Source organism: Rhinoderma darwinii, chromosome 2 (genome assembly GCF_050947455.1).
Source record: "Rhinoderma darwinii isolate aRhiDar2 chromosome 2, aRhiDar2.hap1, whole genome shotgun sequence".
NCBI classification, from domain to species: domain Eukaryota; kingdom Metazoa; phylum Chordata; class Amphibia; order Anura; family Rhinodermatidae; genus Rhinoderma; species Rhinoderma darwinii.
The window spans coordinates 29,606,429-29,628,738 of NC_134688.1; the positions used below are offsets into that span (position 1 = coordinate 29,606,429).

General features: G+C 38.8%; 1 protein-coding gene across 3 annotated transcripts in view; it reads left to right on the forward strand.

Annotated features, from left to right (window-relative positions):
• Positions 1-22,310, forward strand: part of CNTN5 (contactin 5) — a 1,298,632-nt gene that overhangs the window by 533,817 nt on the left and 742,505 nt on the right. For all 3 annotated transcript variants that reach the window (XM_075851517.1, XM_075851516.1, XM_075851518.1), the window contains one exon: positions 20,720-20,798. The gene's annotated coding sequence lies outside the window, so the exon portion shown is untranslated. The remainder of the gene's footprint in view (positions 1-20,719; positions 20,799-22,310) is intronic.

Sequence of the window (22,310 nt, forward strand, 5' to 3'; positions counted from 1 at the left end):
TGGTCAGGAGAGGAGCTACTTGAATTCTTGTAGGTGGATTGTACCTCCATGGAAGTCTATGGGATGGTGAAGCTTCTGGTCAGGATAGAAGCTGTTTTGATTTTTGAATGCTGATTGTACCTCCATGGATGTCTATGGGATGGTGAAGCTTCTGGTCAGTATAGGTGCTGCTTGAATTCTTATTGTACCTCCATGAAAGTCTATGGGATGGTTAAGCTTCTGGTTAGGATAGAAGCTTCTTGGATTTTTGAATGCTGATTGTACCTCCATGGATGTCTATGTGGTGGTGAAGTTTCTGGTCAGGAGAGGAGCTGCTTGAATTCTTGAATGCTGATTGTACCTCCATGGAAGTCTATGGGATGGTGAAGCTTCTGGTCAGGAGAGGAGCTGCTTAAATTCTTGAATCTGATTGTACCTCCATGGAAGTCTAAGGGATGGTGAAGCTTCTGTTCAGGAGAGGAGCTGCTTGAATTCTTGTAGGTGGATTGTACCTCCATGGAAGTCTATGGGATGGTGAAGCTTCTGGTCAGGATAGAAGCTGTTTGGATTTTTGAATGCTGATTGTACCTCCATGGATGTCTATGGGATGGTGAAGCTTCTGGTCAGGAGAGGAGCCTCTTGAATTCTTGAAGGCTAATACCATTCATATACCATACAAATACATTTTAATGGAAATGTGCTTATTGTGTTGATGATGATGATGAATGCTGTTTTTCTTTGTGCCAGTTCTATTTTCCCATTACTAATTTTATAACGATAAAGGTTATTTCAGGTTGTGGATGTGAAAGACGCTCATTTTCCACTTGGAACTACTTTTAATATTATATCAGGAATTGCATTTGGATCATTTTCTTTGTACAGCGTTATTGTGCAGTAAAGTGGCTCCAAACCAGAAGAACTTCACTTCTCAGTAATTAGAAGTTGTCACAGCTCCACCCCTGTTACTAGAATCACTTAGTAGCAAGTAATATCTTATATCACACCATATGAATAATTAATTGAACTTTAACTGTGTATAGTTTTGTAATAGTGACCTGACCCAGCTCTGGTAAAGGAATGGATGGAGATTAGTTATTTTTAGCCTTATGGTACTTTATTTTGAAGACTCAATGCAAGTAATGTAAAGATTTTATAGTATGAGTAATCCCACTTAAACACCCAAAGAACAAATGTGAGCTGGATTTAGAAAATATAAAGCCCTGAAAAAAATAAAGAGGACCCTGTCTTAACTCCATACAGATGCATATCCATAATGCCAAATAATACTCCCTTACGTGCCCAAATAATACCTCTGGTGTCCAAATACCAATACAATATAGTACCTAGATAATACTACTATGCATTGCTCGCTTAATACTGACACAAAGTATTGAAATAATCCAGTATTTAGATTATACTACCATATAGTGCCTAAATAATAAGGCCATATAGTAACCACATACAGCTTTTCAATACCCAAAATAATACTGCCACACACCACTACATTATAATGGGTGATTTTTGGGGTTAATCTAAAGTGGTAAAGGAGTTAATAGAAATATACCTCGTCTATGGAGTTTTTAATGGAGAAATCGCTAGAGGTCGAGAGATATGAAGGGGTTAATGAAAGAATTCCTGGTGTTCTAGGACGGTATGTCAGGATGTTACTCAGCTATTCCTGCCCTGAACTGATCGTAGATGTCAGTGCAAGAAAAGAGAAAGAGAGGACTGTGCCTTTTTAAAAACAACCCTATAGTACTCTCTACAGTCAGGCAGAGCCCTCAGGGTAAGTGAATGTTCGTCCCCGTGATGACTACCGCCGGTGGTGGTAGTAGAGTCAAATATTTATCCACTCCACTGTCAATATGTTCACGGGGGTCTTGTCAGTGGAAACCCCTCTAGAAAATGGGGGTCTGCTTGGTATGCCCCCACACCCATATTTGGTCCTGGATTATCATAATTAATGCTGTGAGTTTTTAAACTGGACGTTGACATCCATAGATTGAAAAGGTAATATGAGATTAGAAAAACATGGATTCTTTCTTAAAGAAACAGCCCCACTCTTGTCAATAGGTTGCATCTGGTATTGCAGTCACTTGCATAGGGACGGAGCAGAAATTCCACGCTCAGTTTACGAACAACTCATGCTGTTTATGGAAGAAAGCAGCCATGTTTTTCTAATCACAGACAAACCAATTAGTGACCGCCCATTAGTGTTTTTACGGCGGCCACTAAGGGGTCTTATTCCAATGCAGTAGCCTTTTTACGGCTCTGCATTGGAATAAATAAATAGAGCAGGAGGCAGGTAAATCTCCCTGTTCTCAGCCCAGCTCGAACGGGCTAGATCGAAATAAGTATCGATCATGCCCGTTTAACCCCTCAATGCGGCGCTCAATGGTGGGACTTGTAAAAAAGTTTAAAAAAAAGCTTAATAAAGTTAATAATAATAAACAAAAATCCAAAATGCTTTATTATTATTATTATTATTATTATTATTATTATTAAAAAAAAAGAAAAAGTTAAAAAGTTACACATATTTGGTATCGTCGTGTCCGTAACGACCCCAACTATAAAGTTATTACATTATTTAACCCATTCGGCAAACGCCGTATAAAATAAAAAACAATGCAAGAATTGCTGTTTCCTGTGAATCCTGCCTTAAAAAAATGTGATAAGTCGTTCCGCAAAAAAAAACCGCACATACAGCTGCATCGACAGAAAAATAAAAAAGTTATGGCTCTTCAAATATGGAGACACACAAACAAATAATTTTGAAAAAAAAGTATTTTTAATGTGTAAAAGTAGTAAAACATAAAAAATCTATATAAATTTGGTATCATTGTAATCGTAATAACCCGCTGAATAAAGTTATTGTGTTATTTATACCACACAGTAAACGGTGTAAATTTAGGATGCAAAAAAGCGTGGTAAAATTGATGTTCCTTTTTCTATCCCCCCCTAAAAAGAAAGTTAATAAAAGTTAATCAATAAACTATATGTACCCCAAAATTGTGCTATTATAAAAGTTACATCTCTTTGAATGAGACGATGGAAAAACGAAAAAAATAAAAAAAATAAATAGCTTGGTCATTAAGGCCTAAAATAGGCTGGTCACTAAGAGGTTAAATCTAGAAGTTCATTTTGCTCTAGGGGATAGTAAAACTTAGACCCATGAGGGACTTTAATGTATGATGAACTTACCACTACAGATTGGGAGATCTGACCCGAAAACTGCCATACTTTGTCTTTACGTATCCCTCGTGGTGATGGCCACCCCATAGTAGAACCTTCCAAAAATTTATAAAGATTCATATGACTCTATTATTTTCCATTGATACTAAACTTATTATAAAGGACATATTCTGCTCTATTCTTCTCCTTATTTAATAATTCTACCAACTGTCCCTCAAAGTATACTCAACACAAAAGTAATTAATGGAAGTATTGTGCCTTGCGAATGAATGACCCATGGGTTCCAAAGTCTATTCAGAGACAGAAGTTGTTAGCCAGAAAAACATGGTTGATCTCTAAACTAGAGACTTGTTCTATTTTACCCCTTTTATGTTATATATCAAAAGACATAAAAAAAAAGAAATGCCACTTGTTGATTAATGAATAATGGAAATGTCAAACGGCACAATCGGTAATTACCATCGTTTTGTAAAGCTTGTCCTTGTAGGATTTAAGAGACTGGCAAAGTTTGCAGCTGGAGTGGTGAGCATATTGTCTATATTTTGTGCTCTGTTTTGTCTTTTCAAGTACATTTTGGAGGTTGTGTGGGACAATGTATTAAGCAGAATGCATATTAAAGGTACTAATTAAATACAATGCAATTTCCCTCTACTTCATCATAATGACAGTCTTGATTACATGGCTAAAGTAGATGAGACATTCCACAAAGACAAAAAAAAATAATATACAAGCTATTCAGCAGCGGCGTTTATCACTTGATGTGAACTGTATGGAAAAAGTAAAAAATATGGCCAAGTAATTATAGTCGAGAGGGTTTGTAATGAGGAAGGTCACAATGGAATTTGTTGCTTTCGGTTCCTTCTTCATTCAACAGTCAATGTTTTGTCATGGAAGAATAATGAAGATGTAGTTGTTAAAGTGTTGGGTCTATTATGTTAAGTTTAGATGCTTCCAGAGAAGGACATCATGTCTGTATAGAGGGAGAAGACACAAAATCAAATTTTTAATTTTTCTATGTTTTTCAAAAATGTGTGAATTTTCCAAGATGGTGTAGAGATTTAGCAGAGCTGAATTTATTTAGTACTACTGATTAGGGAATTGTGTCAAATTCAGCTGAATCCACTGACAATATAATCTGTATGAGGGGAAAGCCCAAATGAAGACATGAGGGAGGCAAGAAAGACAGAGCTATTTTTTTTTTGGGGGGGGGGGGGGGGTTACAAATTGGGCAGTTGCCCAGAGAACTGATCTCCTAGGGGGCTCACCCATGCAGGATCAACCCAAGATACAATTGACCCCTTCCCGGCCCACCTAGACTACCAGGGAATGTAAAATAAAACCCTTTACTGCCTTAGACCTTCAGGCACTTTACAAATACCCATTTCATTACCCTTGACCGCCAGGTATTTTGAGATTCCGAAAAAAATTGTCTAGAAATGGAGAGCCCCACTTTGCTTTTGTTCACAGTGCCTCATTTTCTATAATAATTTTAACCAGTACGATCCTTTGTTTCCCCCAGAGATAACTATTACCCAGAGTACCTGATACCCACTTATCATTGAGATAACATGATTAGAAATTAGCAATTTTTTTCACAATTCACATTTTGGCAATTTGCCTGATTTACTGCCCACTAGGATTTCTTACCAAATTAATCTGCCAGGTTTGTGATTCGCATTGGGTGTATTTATGGAACAAAAGACAAATTCCTTCTCCCATTGTTTTCTTAAGACCAGCCAATCAGTGAATCAGCAAAAAAGGCAAATCGATTCACTCAACACTAAATATGACCAATTGGTTGACAATGTTTATGATGGGGTTGGGGGAACAAGCTATTGGCTGAAAACTATATTAACTGTATGATCAGCTTTAATTGATAACTACCACTCCGCTACATCTGTATAGCCATACCAGTAAACTACACCAACCTTTGAATACATAGATCCGTCCCTTTGCTGATTTATGTCTCCCCTTCTTAGTAGGATATGATAACAATCTAATGGGAGTAGATTGGCAGACTGCTTTAGACTTCTTCTACAATTAAATTAATAAGTTGGGTTTAGATTTATTTTTTTCTGTCCAATACTATAAACCTTCCTGTGGAGACGTTGCTAATGATAGTGAATTAATACAATATGGCTTTGCTAGAGTCTATATTTTCATGCCGAGTCAGTTTATAGCTTTTATAGTGGATTCAATACTGGACCATTGAACTGGAGCATAGGAATGAAGAAAGAAAAGCCGTGAGATATGCCTCAAATCTGTGACCCTGTGACAAAATAATAGCTCCATACCTACTAATAATGGCTGCTGTCACTAATCACTTCCTGCTTTATACTAGAAGAGGTCAGGAACATAAATGGCTGACATGAGAAGAAAACACAGCATAGTGATAGAATAAGAAGTATTACATTTTTGTGCATAGTCCTTTTGTATTACTCAAACTACGTCTTAGTGGCACGTTTATTCCAGAACCCCTTATTATAACTGTTCAGGGATTCACAGTATGACAGCCATTAGTATCTAATGTGCCTCAGAGCATTAAGTGGATCAGAAATAATATGTTGGCATACTTGAAGCACTGTATCTGGTGACCTTTATCTATATTTAACCCTCACAGGCAAGTAAGAAACATTAAGTACATCCACCACCAGTACATCTAGAGGAATTCACAACCTATTCTTGCCACTGGCTATTTTTGAATAACTTCTAACAAATTTGCAGTTCTAAAACCACTGACCTTTCTCTTCTTCTCATAGTGTAGACTTCATAGCTAGGAGATGGCCCATACTACTCTCCTGGATAGTGGATAGTGGATGCTCGGAATCCATTATTCATGGCTGGATACAGAGCGTGCCTCTCTATATAATTCTTCCTAACAGCGTTCTTGTGGCTAAGGGGAACACAGGACCCCTGTTCTGGCAGCTGGTGGGGTTCCCAGATGACTAACCCCCACTGATCTACCAGTTTTCACCTATGAACTGAATAGGTGATAATGCTTTATTACTGGTATACCTCTTTCATAGCTGTATAATTACATTTCTGCAATTCAATAATATATTTTCCGTTGTGATTCCCCAATATTTCCAAGATCTTTTCTTGCTATCAGTGAATGGATTTTTTTGGGTTTACATCTAGAGTCTAAAAATGAATTCAGTCCAAGTGACACAGGTGCGTGGCTTGTATCAGAGGTCTCGCTTGTAACATGACCTCCACCTTTGTCAATAAAACATGAAAAGGACAGGTTTTCAGCCTCTAGATGTAATCAATAAAGCTCCCATTCACTGACAGCAAGCAGACATCTAATCAATTACTAGATGTAATTAGCTTTATTTCTATTCATGGCTTGTCTTAATGTACAATAAGCAGTAGGACAGCAGGGACGAGGGTTTTCTACCAGTCGTAAAGGGACTGTAAGCTGTATGGGGGCTCTGTCTTTATACGGCATACAGTTTACACTAAAATCCCGGACTGCCCCCAATGATCTGTTCTTAAAGACCGGTGCATTAAAAGGAAATAGTTATAGTAATTATTATAGAAGTCAAACCCGAGAAAGCTGTCCGTAGAATTTTAATAGGGTCCTCTTAAAGTTGTCTTAGGTTTCTAGACTTCCGACATTGTTCAGAAAATATACGTAAAAGATGTTACATCTTGTGAATAACCGCAACTCCATGGCTTGTAGGTCCTGGGCCCCAATGCAAAATTTGTAAAAAGGCCCCGACCTACTATGTGCCATTTATAATACTGAGAAGTATTCGGGCTCCCTAAGGCACTAGGGCCCACGTGTGAATGCTACCTCTACCCCCTACAGCTACAGCTCTGAGCCCAAAGTTATTACAGTCTATAAAAAATGTAAATTCAAAATGTTCTAAAACATTATCACTTCTTTCTTTTCTTCATAGTATTTACTTTGTTAAAAATGTTCATTGTTTTTAACAATTTTATATCCCTATTACAATTACTTAAGAGGATAATTTGACACATTCACAGTTTTATATACTCTTTGACAAATTTGGGATTTAACAACTTTAAGACAGCAGTAAGGTCTAATGAATTCTTATTAGGAAAAGCCTTAAGGAAATCTGACACAATAGAAAAACAAAAGATAAATTGTATTAACACAACGATTTAGTTTAGCAGCAATGCAAGACTAATAAAGAATTGATAAATTGCTCATTTCATGAAATGTATCAGTACCTGTTCAATTTCATTATATGAAAGATATTAATATACTCTCCTCAACATCGAAATAGCAACACCAAGAAGGAAACATGGAATTGTGTAAATCACAGGATCGATACACATTTTAATGACATGAAAATGATAAAAAAAATGGAAACAAAATATTTCAAACATCTTGATTTATTCAGTATCAAATATGAGTGCCAAGCACAGAAATACGCGCACTTACACGCCTTGGCATGCTATCAATTAGGTTATTAATGGTTGTCTGAGGAACGTTATGCCACGCTGAATGCATTTGCGCACGCAAAGCATCAAGATTGGCTGCTGGCAGCTCCCTTTGCAATTGCCGACCAATGACGTCCCAGATGTTCTCGTAAGTCCAGAGCTGATGCAGGCCATGGTAGCACATTTAGGTCACGTAGGCTGCTCACAGTAGCAAGAGCAATATTCGCCTGGCGTCCGGTTTAAAATCAGCTTCTATGACACTTTGGAGAAATAGCCGTAACACTGGTTTCACGACCAAATTAATGTAATGCCGAGTGGTTAGTGTACCTGAAATGAAGAGTGGAGGGGTCCGGCTACCGTACGTTATGCCACCCCACACCATAATCCCAGGAGTAGGACTCGTGTGACGTTACCTTGTGAAGGCCCACGTGGTCTCCAGACCAATCTCCAATATCTATTATTGCGTCTGAGACAAAAGCGGGATTTATCACTAAAGAGGATAGACCTCCATTGTAGCCTCCATTGCCATCTTGCTGTGCACCATGATAGCCTTTGAGAGCGACGGCGTGTGGTCAATGGAACACTTGTAGCTGGACGTCTGGCATCATAGCCCAATGTCGTGCAAACACCTTCTGATAGTTAGTGTCAACACTGATCACCGCCCTAGTTTTGGGATGTGACGTCCAATTTTACTTGCAGTACAGAATGGTTTACTACGTGCCATTCTTCCAATCAGATGATCCGTCCAGGCAGAGGTTCGCCTCCGAGCACCTCTTGCTGTCATTGTTCTCCCAACCTTCGGGACAGGCAACGTTGAACGGTGCTGACATCTCGCCCTAGACGCGTAGCGATCTGCCGGAGTGATAAACCAAGGTCACTCAGTTTGAGGATTTTGTCCCTCTAAGTTTGCGACAAGTGGCGATAACTGGCACGTCAATGAGCAGGAGGCATCGCACAATCATCCCATAACACTTGATCAGATTTTTGAGGTTTCATATGGCTAAAAAACGTTGCTTTCAATCAGGATTTTATGCCCCTTAGACATGCCACAGATTGGAGCTAGCAGCTTGAAAATGTGATCATTTGCAGATCTTAGAGACACCTGCTACTTCCTCCTTCTTGGTGTTGCAACTTCAACGTTGAGGAGTGTAGTAATGTGTAAAAAAAAAATGGAGATAGAAATAAATGACCACATATTTGCTGCCTTCCAGTAATGTAGTTCATTGTTTTTAATCTGACTAGAGAAACCGCAGCATGAAGACTGTATGTTCTTCCCATGTGTTCATGGGTTTCCACAGTATACATTAATGCCCTCCCATGCTCCAAAACATGGACAAAATAAAAAAACGTGGAAAAAGCATGCACCTTGAGATAGTCCTTTTAGAATGAAACGTCTTGGAGGTTACGTAAGACACTACTCCCATGCTACTGCGTGAAAAACCCTGATGTGATCATATTTACTGCAGGGGAATATTGCCTTTTTACCACTTAGTTTTAGATGTCACATGGGGTAACCAGTGGTCTGGCGATTGCGTTGTGACCTATTATGTACATTGCCTTCTCGCTACGTGCTCTTAGCGCAACAAGTACTAGCTATTCTGTTATGGCTGTGCTACCACGCTATATTTATGTGAACATTGAAGAATATCATTTTTGAATCAATAGGCCATATCCCCATAGCATAGAAGAAATTCATATTTCCATGTCCTGGGAGGAACACGTTGGTCAAACATAAGGGTCCAAGCATCTTCATTTTTTAAAAATTTGGAGTAATGGATGTGATGACATTGACCGTATTGTCTTGACATATAAAATACATATTGGGACTGGTGCCCTGTTGATTATAATAGCGGTTATGAAAGTGTCTTTGTAACATACATTTCCGTGTAATCCCACACCTTGATTATAATAACTGCTGGCCCTGCCCCTAGTGCACACAGCACAATTTTAAAGGTGATTTCTACAAAACAGAAAGTCTTGTTCAATTGTGAATGCTCAGCGACCAGTGTGAAAACCACAATATTTCAGGATTTTGAGTTGCATGGAAAATAGAAATATAAAACATCCAAATACAATTAATTATAAATTTAAAAAAAACGTGATTAGAACAATAGATTATTTTCTGCTCTCAGCTGTGAGCAGAATTTCCAGAGATTTGCTTTACAGCAGGCATCTAAAATTGTACTTATATTGGAGAATGTTGTGGGCATGCTCTGTGACACATGCAGAGTTTACTGTGCAGACGGGAGGAGGGAGAAGGAGCCTAGTTGTTCTCATCAACTATTTTGATGTGATTCTATGTTATCTACCTCCAGCTTTAAAATTGAGGTGTCAGTGTACCTTTCATTGTAATCCCACACTTTGATGATAATGACTTCTGGCCCTGCCCCTAGTGCACACGGTACGAACTAAAAGGTGATCTCTACAAAACAGGAAGTCTTGTCCAATTATGAATGCTGAGCAACCAGTGTGAAATCCAAAATATTTCAGGATTTTGAGTTGCATGGAAAAAAAACTAAATACCCAAATAAAAATATTTATAAATAAAAAAAACTTGATTAGAACTATAGATCATTTTCAGACAAAAGATTCCATTTAAGAAAGGGGAAAGAGACTAAGATGAGTGCATTGCCTGAACAGCTCAATAAAAAAATTATACATCATAAAATATTTTGGCGCCCAATGTACTTTATAGGTTTTTATACTTTATATTGTTTTATATTGAATCATAATTTGGAATTTAAAGTAGAGATTTAGAGACTCAGCTGCAGGCAAATTGCATGAAATTCGAAAGATTTCTGTAAATTCAGCCAGATGATTGTAATTGAGTTTCTTGTTTTCCCTGCTAGCCTAGCTCTGTTTTATTGATTTCTCTACAACATGATTGTATGGTCACCGGGGAATTATCTGTAAACTTAATTAGTAGAGGTTCCCATGACTAATTTTGTTGTCCATTTTATAAAATGGTACTGACTTAGCCGACTGCATTCATGAAATTAAACATTCCACATTATAATTCAATAAAGTGCACATGAGAGCATTAAACTGATCTTAAGTCCAAAGGTCAATGACTTTCTGGTTTGGCCCCATGAGTTTTCTGTAAGTAACTTAAATGAGAAAATACAATTTGTGGCAAACTACACTACTACTGATATGTGTTCTGGTCGGACAGGGTGTGAATATTTCTTTTTCGGCAAGCTAAAGCTTAATTGGTTTATGTTAACCACAAAATTGCTGAACCCTAATCTTTAACACCCCTTTGGACTGAGCTGTCAGTCAGGCCCTTTGGCTAGTCTAGTCTATTTGTGTGGACAGATGATAACTATGTATATATTCCCATAAGTATTACATCAAGCCATTTTTCCGAAGACTGGTTGGCAGACGTGTCCGTTTTACGCTCTCCATGAATTTAGTCGCTATTAATCTGCATGTGCTAGTGCATTATTGACCACACGTAGCCCAAACCTCCTACACAGCTTAATGTTTGAGTGATAGGGAAGGTTTTCAGTTGCACGATGCCCCCATAGTTTATTCAAGAGTTAAGATAACCATAAACATTGGATAACACCACCGTGATGGTCCCTCAAAAACAAGTTACCAAGCTGCTCTGTACACTAGAGGTCCTTAACACCAAAGGAAATAATGAAATAGTTGCATGTTACGGGACTGCACAGAAGTTGCCCAAACAACGCCCCTTCTCTGACATCACTTCCTGCTTTGCCACTATTGACTGAAAATATTCCACTGAGACTTCCTGCTCTGCCCACGCCCTGCATGCCCTCTGCACATAATACTGGTAATACCAAGAGCCCTTTGCTTTATTTTCAGATACTTTCATCTGCTTTCTGGTCCAGATGCAGGAGTCCCTATAAGGCAGCAGAGAACACTTAGTATTAACAGAGTGCATGCAGGAGGCGGGCAGAGCAGGAAGTCTGTGAGGTGAAGCTTTAGCCAATAGCTGTAGAGCAGGAAGTGAATCCTGCTCTCCCTTTCTTCCAAGGAGAAATATATACTGATATTCGGTGTCACCGGAGAGACGGAAACACTTTGACACCCAGATTGAACCCCTCCGGACATTTTTAAATTTGCAGCCTAGCGCCGCGTGTGAAGCCGCGGCCTAGATTTGGGAGTGGGGCTGCCCACAGATCCACCCTCGGCCGGGACCACAGCTGGAACACAAAAGAAGGTGAGCACCCATTCCCAACACCTCTCCTGCCTGTGGGAAAACAGCGGTGGCCAGATAATCACGGCAGAAATAACAACTAGAGGTGGCTTTCCTGCAGCTCATTTACAATAAACTCTGATGGGGAAGATGGCGCTGGTAAAGAAATAGAACTGATATAGGCTGGCAGTACTCCCCACTTAACATCCCAATCTACCCACATCAAGGCTATCTAGTCTACCCTGGGATCCACTGAATACTCCTGGACTTCTTTCCAAGTCCAAATTGAACTCTGTGACGCTGTATATATGTTAGTACAGTGAGAACGGGTGCTCTCATTTGAATTAAGCCAGGTTAAAGAGGGAGAGCGCATCTAAATTGTGGTGTATTGCTCAATGGAGCGCAGAGCCAGGACAGTATTCACATTATTCAATATCAAACCAGGCCATACCTGGTAATCCAACACCGGTTTAAACACTTTTAAAGTAAACTTATAAATCAATACATCTACATCTGAAGACTTAGAAAACAGACCTAGAAGGAATAACCTATGCTTACGAGGAGTTCCAGAAGCAATTGAAAATCTAACAGAATATGCAATAGAACTCTTTGCCTTTTTACCACCAAATTACCCGACGACTCAGTTTCTGATGGACCATATCCATCGCGCATTTCGACCTAGGCCTGCTATCGGAGAAAGACCAAAAGACATCATTCTTCGTCTCCACTACTTTACAGTTAAAGAAGAAATTCTCAAAGCTGCTCGTGACAAATCTCCTCTCTCCTTCAAACAAGAACCACTACAGATCTTTGCTGACGTATCTCCAGTTACCTTAGAGAAAAGACGACAACTAAAACGTCATACTGACATCCTAAGAGCAGCTGGGATCAGATTTATCTACAAGGGCTCACCGCATAATATCACAGCATTGCATATGAGATGCATCTGGGTCTCAAAGAAGGGACTCCCACTTCATCCTCAGAGGATCGACCTCACCAACGCCTCCCCTTAGAACCCATCTGGACTGCTGCACGATGTCGGCAACTACAGATGACTCCGCAGGCAGGTCCTTCCTCAACTAGACTGCGATCGCCCAATGTGACCTGAAGTGATGTGCAGAGACCATTAATGTAATGTATATCTGAAATTTTTCTCTTTATAGTTTCTAAAGGGCTCTCAGCTCTCTAGTTACACTCCACCTTTCCACCTGGGATGGAGAGGAGTGGGACCAAACATAGTGCACTGTTTTGCCTTTCTTGGTAAATGTATTTTTGTACTTTTCAAAATCGATCTAGTCTTTCAAGATATCAAGAATTTCTTAATATAATTTGTACTGTGGTGAGTCGGCCAAGGTTTCGTTGACTCCCCCCGTATTCGTTTTGCTGAGCTTGCTCAGGGCCCTATTTAAAGGGCACTGGATTTGCTAGGCAGACAAAGTAAGAGATATAGAGACCCTGATGGGGTTACGCTGTGGGCATTTAGCCAACCTCCGCTATTGTTTCTATGTTATGAAGTTACTCGTTTTGTTCTCACTAGGTGCAGCTATATATTGCTTACAAAATTAATTTATTTTTGCGTTTTATAGCTTAACTTTCATGTATTTCTATGAGTTATACTGTGATTACACATAATGTAAAAGGATTTAACAGCCCGACAAAGAGACAAGTGGCTTTCTCTAATTACAAGAGGCTTCATGGCGACTTTATAATGTTACAGGAAATGCACTTCACCCATTCCAGTTATCCTAGATATTTTGACAGATCATTCCAGAGAGTTTACTTATCTACATCAGACACAAAGAAAAAAGGTGTGGCAATTCTCTTCAGGAACACACTTCCACATACGGTAACAGACTCCATTATAGACCCTGATGGTAGATACGTTATCCTTACAGGTCAGCTAGTGGGACAACGTGTTACGTTTGGGTCAATATATGCACCTAACGCCTTCGCAACCACCTTCTTTGCTAGTTTCCGACAGCTAGAGAAATTCTCGGACTCCTATATTATTCTCCTGGGACACTTTAACATAGTAATAAATGCGCAATGGGATCGAAGCAATTCCAACACCATGGCGCCATCGACTCCAAAATCATTCACACATAGTATGAAACAATTATCACTTGTAGATTTATGGAGACAAGATCATTCCCTTTACAGGGAGTACTCTTTTTACTTTACAGTACACAACAGTTACTTTAGGACAGATTATATTCTTACATCCTCCCACCTATCCACTAGACCACATAATACTTCTTACATCCAATGTGCATGGTCGGATCATAATATTTACTCACTACATGTATGTATCGGTAACTCCACACGTATACCGTCATGGAGACTGAACAATTCTCTTGTATCTCACCCAGAAGTGGTCATGACCCTTACAAACTTCCTACAAGAATATTTCACCACAAACACTCAACCGGATTCATCTCCCGCTCAGATATGGTTAGCACATAAAGCTGTAATACGAGGACAATATTAATGGCTCAGAGATCTAGACGTAAAAAAGACCAGTTACAACTTCTTAATACATTGTTATCGACCTTCACCAGATTGGAACGTAAATACATTAATATTCCTATTGAAAACTTAAAAAATGGAAACTCGTTCCTCTCTCAGGGCATTAGAGGAATGTAAGGCTGAAAAAGCGCTCAGATGGGGCAAAGCAAAACCGTATGCATACTCCAACAGAGCTACCTCTATGTTTGCACAAAAACTGAACTCTCACATTAGAGGCAAACAGATTTACCTACTGCATAACACCCAGGGAACTCTTACTACGAATCCACTCAACAAATTAGACACCATGAGTAAATTCTGTAATAATCTATATGGTGGGCCCTCCTCTTTGCGTACTCAACTCAATCACTTCCTTCTCTGACAGATGAGGCGCGATTAAAATTTAATTCTCCGATTACAGCAGATGAGGCCACAGATAGCATAAAAACTCTTGCCTCAGCCAAAGCGCTGGCCCTGATGGCTACTCTGCCCTATATTACAAAACATTTTCACATATATTGACTCCTCACTTAAATACATATTTCAATATACTTATGGAAGGCGAAATGCCACCCTCGGAATTCTCTCATGCCAATATCGCTTTAATCCCAAAACCTGGTAAGGATGAAACCCATTGTACTAATCTTCGTTCTATTTCGGAACTCAATGTTGACTTCAAGCTCTTTACGAAAATTCTTTCAACTAGACCTGCACCTTATATGACACTGTTAATTTCCCCATATCAAACAGGTTTCATACCAACACGACAATCGACAGACATCATTAGACTGGCCCACAATATTATTCTTCATGCTTCCGCACACAAACAACAATTACTTGTATTGAGCCTCGATATTCGGAAGGCATTTGACTCTGTCAACTGGAACTATTTATATAGTGCACTGCTCCAATTTGGTATTGAGGGCCCCTACCTGCGGGCTATCAGAGCGTTTTATCATTCCCCGCAAGTCAGAGTAAAATTCTTAGGTCAATACTCTCCCTATTTTCCAATACAAAAAGGGACACGGCAGGGATGCCCGCTGTCTCCTCCCCTGTTTGCACTTGTCAAGGAGCCTCTTGCACAGAACATTCACCTAAATCAGAACGATAACGATGTTTGGATACCCATGAGTTCAAATTTAGCATATATTCAGATGATATGTTTTTATTCATTACAACACCACTCGTCTCTTTACCAAACCTTATGTATACTTATACAGTATATTCTTACTTGCTTTGGATCATATTCGGGATTGGTAGTAAATCCAATTAAATCAACTGCTATGCATATTAATAAGTCGCCGCATCAAGTTGAATTAATAAAACCTAATTTTGGCTTTCAATGAAAACATTCCAACATGACATATTTAGGAATTACCCTTACTAGAGACCCAAATAATATATATCTGAGTAACTACCCCAAAAAATTTGCATCCATCAGAAAGCTTCAAGAGTAATGGTCTAGAAACCACACATCATGGATGGGCAGGCTCATCGCAATTGGAATGACTATTCTACCCAAACTACTGTATTTATTTAGGGCCCTCCCCGTAAAAGTCCCTTTGCATGATATCTCGCATATACAGCGGATAACAAATACATTTATATGGGCAAACCGTGGACTGAGAGTAAGTAAATCTACTTTGCATCGCTCAACCACTAGAGGTGGACTTAGTCTTCCAGACCTGAAATATTTCTAGGCCTGACAAATATCACAATTTGCCGCCTCGAACTGTAATCTCAACGCTGTTAAATGGGTTTTGTTTGAATTTCTTACTACATCTCCTTCTTCTTCGGCACTGATGTGGTCCCCAGAATTGAAGTCCCACATATCTGGTATTGACAATAAAATTGTTAAACACTCTCTAACACTCTGGCTTATATGCCGAGATAAGTTTCAACTTATCACATCCATCCTCTTTACAACCTCTTTTGCTTAATCCTGATTTCCTGCTTGGATTAAAACAGGAGGATTTTGGGTGGTGGACTACATCGGGACTCAATTCTTTACTTAAATTATGCAAAAAAGGTAAACCCCTCCCCTTTGAGACCCTACGACAGGACCTTGAAATCCCACTCAGGGAACATTATCGTTACCTCCAAATACACCACTTTCTTTCCGTATCTTCCTTTATACCAAAAGACTCCAGTCTAACTTTTTATGAAGTTACCTGTTGCGGCTCACCATTGGAAAAGGGGCTGATTTCAGTCCTGTATTCACAATTTAGAAACTCAACATACAACGGTCCAACTCCATATATGCTAGCTTGGGAAAGAGAACTAGGGACTTTGCCTGATTCGACCTTGTGGCAACAGACATTTGATAGAACAACTACAGTCCCCTTATCAAACAACATTAAATAAACGTCATATAAAATCTTAACGAGGTGGTACCTCAGTCCTGACAGAATAGCCAAATTATTCCCGGGTAGTCCCGATAACTGCTTTAGAAATTGTGGAGAAAGGGGAACTATGGCCCACATATGGTGGTCCTGCCCAATGGCACAGGCTCACTGGAAAAGAGTAGAACATTACATTTGCAAATCAAGTTATTTCCTTGGCCGACATTACTGAATGCGGACATCCCAGATATACCTGGACATAGAAGAAAGCTGGTCTCACATATTCTATACCGCTTCAAAATGGACAATAGCAATAAGCTGGAAATCCCTGACTATTCCGTTCATGAGGAGACTTAATAAAATTAAAGAGATACACCAGTTTGAGAAAATAGTCAGTTTTTTCGAAAATAGGGTCCCGAAATGTGATGCCCAATGGCCAGGTTGGTCCTCGTAAAGATTTCCTTGAGACACTTGTTTGTTTATGTGGAACACTTACTCATGAAAGAACCAAAGTACTTCTATAAAGTCAGCTGCACCAGATTTAGACTGTTTTCTTTAAGTTTAAATCTACTTTAATAACTTCTTCCAACTCAGACATGATATTCGAATACTACTTACGACTTATGTCATACTTATGTATGTTATTGACTACACAATTTTTTTTTTATGTAGTGTACAATAGTTTAATTATCATTCTAAGTCGAAATATTTCTATTACTATTGATATCATGTAGCTCTACGAAGCTATAACTGTTCCCGACCTGTGGGAAAATACACGGACTTGTCATGTCTTTTATTGACAAATAAAGAGTTTGAAAAAAAAAATTAAAACATTTACACCATTCATTATGCAGCGTAAATAACAGGTTACCTTTATTCTATGGGTCGGCACGATTACAGGGATACCAAATATGTAAAGGTTTTATTTGTTTTTCTACGTTTGCACAATGAAAACCATTTTAAAAACAATATACTTGTTTTTGCATCGCCACATTCCAAGAGCCGTAACTTTTTTTTTTTTCGTTGATGCAGCCACATGTGGGCTTGTTTTTTGCACAGCAAGGTGTAGTTTTCATTTGTACTATTTTGGGGTACATGAGACTTATTGATTAACTTTTATTTTATTTTTTATGGGGGGAATTGGAGAAATAAAGGATTTTGATGTTGCTTTTTGCGGGTTTTTTTTACGCCATTCACCTGGCGGTTTTAGTAATTTGTTAACTTTATTGCTCGAGTCGTTGCGAACACGGCAATACCATATTTGTGTATGTGTTATTTTTTTTTATACTTTTACTAAATAAAACCACTTTTTTTTTTAAGAATTTGGTTTTATTTTATTTTTACTGTAATCTTTATTTTGATTTTTTTTTAGAAACTCTGTTTAACTGTTTTTCTTTTTTTTCTCCCACTACGGGCCTCTACTTTGCAGTCTTCTGATCACTTATATAATGCTGTGGTATACATAGTATACCAAAGCATTATTGCCCGTCAGTGTAAAGTTAATAGGCAGTAGCTGAATGCAGACCTGGGGGCCATTGTTAGGCCCCCGGCTGCCATGGAAACCCATCGTTGCAGGGTACAGTTAGGGTGACAAAGGGAGCTCTCTCCCTCTGTCAAACACATTAGATGCCGCTGTCACTATTGACAACGGCATCTAAACTGACGGAATCGGAGAGCGATTCGATTCCGGCAGATGCAGCAGGAGCCTGGCTGTGTATAACAGCCGTGCTCCGGTCGCTGATCGCGTGTGTACAGTGGCAGTACCCACAAGATCAGAGCGACGGATATATCCGTCGCTATGGGGATTTAGCTCCTGCTTGTGACGGATATATATCCGTCGCTCGTCGTTAAGGACCTTTAGTATACAGAGCAACTTTGAAACTTGCAGTTGAGGGACCAGAGTGAAAGAATTAACGTCTGTGGTATGTTACGTGACCCTAGAAAATTTGCTGAATTTTTCCTTTAAGAAAACGCCTGTATAGTTACTGTATCCTGACTTCATGTGAATAGTCGTGTTCAGCGAGAGAGGATTATGCTAAAGTAACCGTTTCGAATAAGTGGAAATACAAAATGAATATGTATTTAACACACAGGTGACAAATGCTAATATTTACTTTTTCTTTAAAAAAAAAAGAAAGGAAATAAGTCACAAGCTTTTCATGATGGGTAATGATTGTTTTGAAGTCTTACAATTCACAGGGGTCCTTTGTAGCTAAAATAATTAAAAGAATTTGCATATTATACCTGTATCAACTCCATTTTGTGTCTATCTCTGATCATGACAGACGCAATCCTGTTTGCTCATAGAATTAAAAAGCACCACAGGGTGACAGGCATATCTCAGCTCCGCAGGAGGGCTTCTCTCTGAGTTGTGTTTAGTTACATTGTCTGCAGTGCCAACTAGAAAGCACTGGAGAGATAAGACTACGGAATAAAGTTAGAATAACCAAAATATTATAAAATTGTTCTTAAAGAAATAATTGAATTTTCGCCTTTTTCATTCCACTGCCTCATTAAAATGTTAGCTTAATTTTCAGATTGATCCAGGTCTCGGCAATTGGCTGGTGAAAGTTTTTGTCTATTTTCTTAAGTCAAGTCAGTAGTGAAACATTGTTTCGGTTCCTACAAACTGAAGGAATTCTCGATCTTATTTATTTATCTTGAATTTCTTTGTGTTGATACATAAAATCAGTTTCTTTATTATTATTATTAAAATTAAAAGATGTCAGTGGGAGGTCAGAGACGGAAACACCTGAAGAGAGGGCATTACGCTTCTTTCTGCCGCAAGCGTTTTTTTCCACTCGTGGGAAAAAAAACGCCTCCGCCTCCCATTGAAATCAATAGGAGGCGATTTCTGACGTTCTTTGGCGCAGTTTCTGACCCAAGTTCCACGTAAAAACAGAGCCAAGAAACTCTGTGTGAACAGGGCCACACATACTAACAACAGTGCAGTAAAAATAATTAGGTAATTGACCATATACAATTTGGGCAACACAAACTAATTTCATTGGAAGAAGCAGTCTGTCAGAAAACAGCTGTAAAGCCAGGGTCACACACTCAATTTTGTTGCAGTTTTTGGCGCAATTTTTGGCTATTTTTTTTTAATACTCAAACACAGGAGTGGATGTAAAAGAAGGGATGTATCAGTCTTTTTATTATACCTACTTCCTTTTAGATCCACTTCTGACTTTGGCCAAAAAAAACTGTACCAAAAACTGCATGTGTAATCCTAGCCTACGGCTGGCAGTTTTTGATGCAGTTTTTTTGAGCCATTCCAGGAGTAGATTCAAAAGGAATGGGTAGTATAAAGGACGGACCTTTTTCTTCCTGTTTGATCCATCCCTGACTTTGGTTAAAAAAACTATATCAAAAACTTCACCCCAAATTTCATCGAAAACTACTTGTGTGATTCAAGCTCTAATAAAACATGGTGTTAGGTTTCGTTCACATCTGCGTCAGCGTCCCGTTCTGACATTCCGTCGGAGCTTCCCGTCAGAACAGGACCCTGATGGAACAAACGGAAACCATAGGTTGATTTCAATGGTGGCGAATCCAGTGCCAATCGTTTGTCTCAGTTGTGCAAGGGTTCCGTCGTTTTGACGGAATGAATACTGTAGTCGACTGCGCTATTGATTCCGTCAAAACGACGGAACCCTTGCACCACTGAGACAAACAGAAACTATTGGCAACCGGATCCATCACCGTTGAAATCAATAGTGATGCAATTGGAAACCTATGGTGTCCGTTTGTTTCAGATTGGGTCCTGTTCTGACGGGAAGCTCCAACGGCACGTCAGAACGGGACCCTGACGCAGATGTGAACGAAGCCTTAGCAGAACTTATATTCCTCTCTATAAGGAGTATGTAACAAATAGCTAAAATATGCTGCAACAAAGTCACCAGGACCATTTTATCCTTTAAACAAAAAGTTTTAACTGTATGGAAATCTTGCAAGTTTTGTGCTGATTTATGTGTTTGATTTGGTTCTGTAGTGAAAGTGTAAATTTTATGAGGTGTTCGTATAATTAGATTGAATGTGATGGGATTGCTGTGAAAATTTACTTTCAAAAGGGAAATGTTAAATAATCACTATTCCAGGCTTCTAATCCCACACATTTTCCCTTTTCTAGATTGGACGTAGGACAATTTCTCAAAATTGGATCGACAATTTGCTGCAGACATCCCATTGTTCCTGAAAATATTGAGAAGGTAAATCCTCCTAATCACAATGACATTTTCTTAAAAGCTATTTTATGCATCAGAACCAAAAAAGTGACATGTTTATACTGGTGGAGTAGAAATGTGAATAATATTTCAAGCTTACCAGGACTTTAAAAAATCATCATGGCCTCGTCATTAGCTGGGTTTCTACATGGTTAAATGAGAAAAAAACAACTTAGATCCTATTAAGGGTAATGTATTTGATATTAGTTTTTTTTAACTAAATATAGAGGAGAAATAATGGGTAAATTGTAGATATTTATGTCTTATTTAAAAAAAAGGTGGCCATATTCGAGTCACACACTTCCTTCCTGTATTGATAGTGCAGCAGGAGATGTATGTTTTATGGTAGCAGAAATTAATGGGAGCTAATGGTCAGAGTAGTGTCAATAGACTAATACAGTCCCCAGGAAGAGAAAGAATACAGGATCTTCATCATAGACACCAGTGAGTGGCAGGGGAGCAGTATACAGTGCCTAATCAGTGTATATGGTGTATCATGTTACTAGCTTGCCTTATCTAGGCCTCCAGCAGTACAATAGAGCTGACATCTGTCATTAAATCCTCCAACCTCTAATAATAAATTAATGACTCCGTTGAGTCTGTCTCAGTCTATACAGCAAAGCAGAAAATAGGAAATATCAGCTTACTGTGTGTGCTCCAGGGTAAAAACTGGAATCTTCAATATTTAGTTGTTTTTATTATGGATGGTTACATAATATGTCTCATTTCTTTGAACTAGTACATCTGTATGCTCAAAGTTGAATTAGCTTAACCCCTCGCAACATTTTTCAGAACGAGTGGTAGATTTTAAATATGGCATATGTTGTATTGGGAAACTGAAAATAAAATCTTTGTGGGGTAGAACGAGAAAAAAACTGATTTTTTTCCATTGTATTTTGGGTTTTGTTTTTACGGCATTCACCATGTAGTAAAAGCAACATGTTAACTTTATTCTGTGGGACAATATAATTACAGTGATACTAAATTATATATTTTTCTTTATCATGCACTAGTGTTACAAAAAGAATAGCTTCAAAAAAATGTATGTGCCATATTCTGAGAGCCATAACTTTTTTTTATTTTTCAGTTGAAGGAGTGGTGTGAGACGAGCTGTAGTTTTTATTGGTACAATTTTATTTTATTTAACTTTTTTCAAATTTTTTTTTTTTAGTCCCTCTTGGGGACTGAGCAAGCGATTATTTGGTCGTTCGTACAATACACTGCAATACTTGTAGTGTATTGCAGTGTATTGTAATGTTCTACGAGCTAGGCAGGGCTTAGGAGCACAAAGATGGCTGACCTGGAGAATTTCTTTAGGCCCCCAGGCTGCCAACAAACGAGTCACGGGAGACCCCCCCCCCCTCTTCCTAACCGCCTGGATACGGAAGTCTCTCTTGACAGAGGTATCTAACTAGTTAAACGGCTGGGATTGGAGTTATCTCTAATCCCAGCCGCTACAGTGAAGTGTTGACTGTAACATACAGCTGACACAGGTTG